Source organism: Asparagus officinalis, chromosome 3 (assembly GCF_001876935.1).
Source record: "Asparagus officinalis chromosome 3, Aspof.V1, whole genome shotgun sequence".
NCBI lineage: Eukaryota > Viridiplantae > Streptophyta > Magnoliopsida > Asparagales > Asparagaceae > Asparagus > Asparagus officinalis.
In genome coordinates, this window is record NC_033796.1 from 19,523,991 (window position 1) to 19,529,512 (window position 5,522).

Below are 5,522 nucleotides of genomic sequence, written 5' to 3' on the forward strand. Positions count from 1 at the left end.
CCCCTTTTTAAATTATTTATTAGCACCTAGAACCCCAGGATTGTCGTTTTTAGAAAGATAAATTGCAGGTAACACCCCTCTACTCATGAATCAAGTGTGGGCTACATGCTAATAAACAAGTCGAGGGCAATTATTGGCTATTGAGGGTATAAACGAGGGGGTAATCTGAAATTTACTCTTTTGAACATAAAATTGGTGAAATATAGATCACCTTAACATATTATAATATTCCATAGAAAGCTTCCATATCAACTTTTTTTTTCTGGGGGGAGAGGGAGGAAGGAGAGTTGGGGGATCCGAATTCAAATTTGATTAATTAGTTACAACCAAAAATAAAACATCAAGTAAAAAAAGAAAATTTTGGTCAGCCTTTTACCGATCTTAGAATAGCAAGCAAGATCCAACTTCGGCTAATGTACACTAACAAATAAGCACAATTTAATCCTCTCTAAATGTGCATAATATCTTATCTACTTTCATGTGTTTTGTTCTTAAATTTTCTTTTAGGAAAAGCTAACAGAATTTGGGAGACAGGTGGAAAAATATGTTACCAGTAACTCCCCATATGATTTTCTATAGAGGGCACTCCATATGATTCTCTTCTGCCCGTATCTGGGACAATGAGATATGCAAATCAGCACAAGGGACATCAGGCTGAACAATCAAAAGGCTCCTACAGAGGCGAAATTCCTGAGGTGAAGAAGAGTACGTCCCTCCACCACCTCCCCCTAACCTCGTCATGTCAGTTCATACATTATGTACTATCTTGACAATGACCCACTACCAAGGACAGGATATGGATCAGATACCACTCACCAAACCAAAAATTACAAAACTTTGAAAGAGAATGATGATCTAAGATAACTGAAGGAAATTATGTAAGAGTTGTCTGAAATAATGGAAAATAGAATCATGACCTAACCTTAATGGAAGAATTTATGCAAGTGCTACCAAAGATAACCAAACTGATCGGATCAGTGCAGCATAAAAAATTAACACGAGAGACAGGATTTTTTTCATACAGTTTTGTTTTCAATTGAGACCCCTAAATCCAACTCCCGCTGATAATAAGGACCAATGAAACTAATCTGCTCAAAAGCTGCATAATATCCTATTCAATGGATAAACAGCCTAATACTCTGCAGGTTATTCCCTCTTGGTGACATTTACTCATTTCATTAAATGTTTTAAAATGTTAAGTCTTAGATCTTGAGATAACCTTAACATATCATCTCTATTTTAAGTCTTTGATCTTGAGATAACCTTAACATAAATTTTTAAGTCTTTGATCTTGAGATACTTTGACTTAAAATTTTAAGTCTTTGATCTTGAGATAACCTTAACATATCATCTCTATTTCATAATCTTACAATAGAAAGATAGTCAAAGTATCTAGCGCTACCGAATCCACTCTAATCCAGAATTTGTAGTAGATACGAATGATAAGTAATCTGACCTAATCCATACCAATTTCTCAGAATTTTTGAAAGAATTGCTTCAATCAATAAAAAAAAAACTGAAGAATCTTTAAAGATTAGAACACGGGAAAAAAACCTTCAGTCAGATTAAATAATTGTCTACCCAAAAACAAAATTAAAAATGTTTCTGCCCCACTTTTCCATCAACCTTTCAGGAGAAAGAACTACTAAATATCTTAAACTATTGAAGCAAGGTTCTATTCTCACAGTTGTTCTCCAATAAGGTTAAAGGAGGAAATTCATCTTGTTGTCAAAGCAATAATATAAAAAAATTGTTAAAACAACCAAGGAATTCATATCAGTCAAATAACTGGAACTTACGGCGACAAAGTTTCCCATCCTATTTAGTAGTACTCCTCCCCAAACAATGCAAATGCACCAATTTCTTCCATACAATCTCATCGTCATCTCCCGATAAGTCCAAACCAATGAATTACCCAAGACTATGAAGCCATATCTTTAGATAAGATGCCATATCAATCTCAAAGATCGAAAATCACCCAATTCCTCTCACAAAATAATGTTTTCTTCTACCACTTTCTCACTAAACTTCTACTGCACCCAAACAATATATAACCTAACTTACCTAACTCAACCTCTCCTTAAAATATGCAAATAAACCTCTCAAGATCTCTCAACAAACGAACTTTTAATCCTATTAAACAATTCAAAGATCCAAAAACTAGACTTTTTTCCGCTCCCCACCAACCATCAACATATATTAAAGCTCAAATATCAAAAACTATCAATACCCAATCTTTCATTTAATATCAAACCAAAAATCCTAACAAAAATCTACAAATATACCAAGATATAATCAAAGAAACAAATAGAGGTAGGAAAAGATCGCACCTCTTACCAGCCAGATTGGATCAGACACTTCACGATAAGTAATGTCGCCTTATTAGATTCAAGAAAATAACAAAGAACAAAATTTATGCGGTATGAAAGTATTAGGAAAAAAAAAAAGGAAAATAATTGGGGGAAAAAGATTGGAGTGAAAATTTGAGGTTGAGATGAGGAGAGAGAGATGGCGGTGGGTATTTATAAGTGAAAAGGGAGCGGAGGCGCGTTCAGCGCAGAGCCCTAACCACAGAGGGATTTCAGCTGGGTCCCACCAACAACCCTTATGGCAAATAGAAATATTTTCATTATTGTTATTATTGTTATTATTATTATTTGCATAATGAAAATCTTTGTCCTGATTCGTAAAGTATTGTTTTTGAGAAAGAGAACTATATCTGGCGAACTTTGTTATTTTCCTTCTCCTATTTAAGGTCATAATTCTAAATATAGGAAAAAACTGTAATTTTAAATGAAGAGATAAAAAGAAAAAAGACACCTAATTCTTATGCAATAAATTGGATGGGATCTATCTTTAACCTCGGTACAGCCCCTCCATTAAATAAGTAGTTAGAGCCAACTTATGCTAGCTATTGCTGGGTTTATATTATGACTAAATTAAGCAATTATGTTGAACAAATTTAATTAAGGCTATGAAAGCTCGTAAACGTTTAAAAGAGCTCCTATCTTGTCTTTTGTTTATTCTACTTCAATAAAAAATTTAGTGGAATTAAAATTTTGTTTTATCACATCATTGCACGTTAGTGAGATTTAACAGAAGTTTGTAGGTAACGTTGTGAACTTTAATTATTAACTTCCAAATTTAAAAGAACTAGATGAAATTTGGCCGGTACATAAAGGAGCTCTATGAAGTTTTGCTTAATTGAATAACTATCTCATGCTTGGGATTGGGTCTCTATTCTGCCAAATGTTTGTTTGCCTCGTAGCTTGCAATTTCGGCCTTTACGAAGACGCAGACAAAAGGCCTTTATTATTGCGTTATTAGGGTTTCGTTTGGAACCACAGTGTTTTCTTTATTGTGTTTTTATAAAAAAACATCGTGGTGTTGCGTTTTTTCCTTAAAATATTTTTAAAACACCATATTAAGTATTTATGGTCAACGCTAGTTTGACCATTATAATATTAATATTAAACATAATATTAATATATTATAAATTAATTATAATAAAATATATTATAAATAAAATGTTATAATATTTAGTTTACATTATTATAGTATTAGAAGTACTAAATATAATGAAATATAAGAATTGTATAAGTATTATAATATTATATTAACTGATAACATCGTGAGTGTATACATTATAATTAGTAATGTATTATGATATTATTTTCAAATAATTATATATTTAATTATTTTGGTATATTATTTTTTATTGTTATATATTGATTAATACTTGTTTATAATAGATGTTATTTATTATTAATAAATTATAATATATAAATATAATAATTATATTATATATACGGTTTATTCCATATAAAACAATTATTATTAATATGTTAATATATGTTATTACTAATTATATATAATAATATTAATGATCATTTATATTAATATTATGTACTATATCTATGTCTTTAATGATAGAGTTCTATAAAATAATGTTAATAATATATTAATTAACTTATGATATAAATAAATAATTATTAATATTACGAATATTATTTTTATATTAAATTTGTTAGCAAAAATTATTCTTTATTATATAATATATTAATATTTTATATATTATAATTATATTTACTATACATATATTATTATAAAATATTATTATTTATATTTTATTTTTAAATATTTTAATATTATATAATATTTTATAATTATTAATTTATTATAGTTTATTTATTAAAAAGTTAATAATATTAATATAGCGATTATACTATTGTGTAGTATATTATTATATCATTATTATATTATTATTTATTATCAATAACTTTTTATTATTTTTATTAGTTTATTTATATTTTATTATTATTTATTATTATTTATTATTATATAATACATTGTTAACATATTAAATAATAGTATTTAATATGTTATTATATTGTTATATAAGATATTTTATGTATTATATTTTTATATTGTTTAATAAATATTACTAATATATTAGATTAACTATAGTATAGTATACTATATTATAGTATAGTATAATTAGCATGTTGATAATAACTCTATATTAATTACATTTAATATATTATGTTAGATATTATATTAACAAATTCTCAAACACAAAACCAAAACATCAAAGTTAAAACCCATTTTAGGTGTTTTAAAATAAGTATTGTGTTTTTAGTTTGAGGATGATTTAACTCAAAAAAAATTATGGTTTACAAACGCATAATGTTTTGTTTTTGGCAAAAACATCATGGAAACAAGTAAAACATCACGATATCCAAACGGAGCCTAACTTATTACCCTTATATTTGTTCCTATAGAACTAACGGTACAGAATGGAATGAACCAAATAATTAATAAAATATTTGATTATTATTCGTCTAGATATTTAATCATGTTCGATTCCGTAGTTTATTTAATAATGAATAAATAGTTTTTTAGTATTTGACTCATAAACAAATTGAATTTAATCAGAGGTATACTTGATTCGATTGATTAAATATTTGTTTATGCTTTATTCCTCTAAATTTAATTTATCATAAACTATTTATCCTTTAAAGTGACATTTGAGATATTCATCATGCCAACATATATCTTAACAAAATACTTATAAGAAATAATTATATTCTAATTTTAATTAAATTTTAATTCTTAAGTTGCTAAAACAACTTTGCTAGAAAATGTATTTATATAGACTTCAAATATATAATGAGATGAGATGGTGCTCTACTTTTTACATTATGTGCATTAAACTAACTTTTTATATTATATAACATTATAAATATTACTATTACTATTGATATATGTATAAATTTATAACTAAATATATAAATTTAATAATTTTAGTTGTGAAATATCATAATAATCATCATCTAGTTATGCAAAATGTAAAAAGAAAACATAACAAATAATTTACCAACATAACTCAACTAAGTGTGCTAACAAGTATCTATGAATACTTACTGAATAATGGTTAAATTAAACAAATCGAATTTGAATGTCTCTGATCTATTTAACACGGATACGAGTTCAAATTTGATAGAGCCGAATTCGAATTCGGA

General features: G+C 27.0%; 1 protein-coding gene across 1 annotated transcript in view; it reads right to left on the bottom strand.

The window, feature by feature from the left end:
- The window catches only part of LOC109834731, a 13,319-nt gene extending 10,804 nt beyond the window's left edge, over window positions 1-2,515 (bottom strand). Inside the window, exon 1 of the mRNA XM_020402754.1 lies at window positions 2,331-2,515. The gene's annotated coding sequence lies outside the window, so the exon portion shown is untranslated. The remainder of the gene's footprint in view (window positions 1-2,330) is intronic.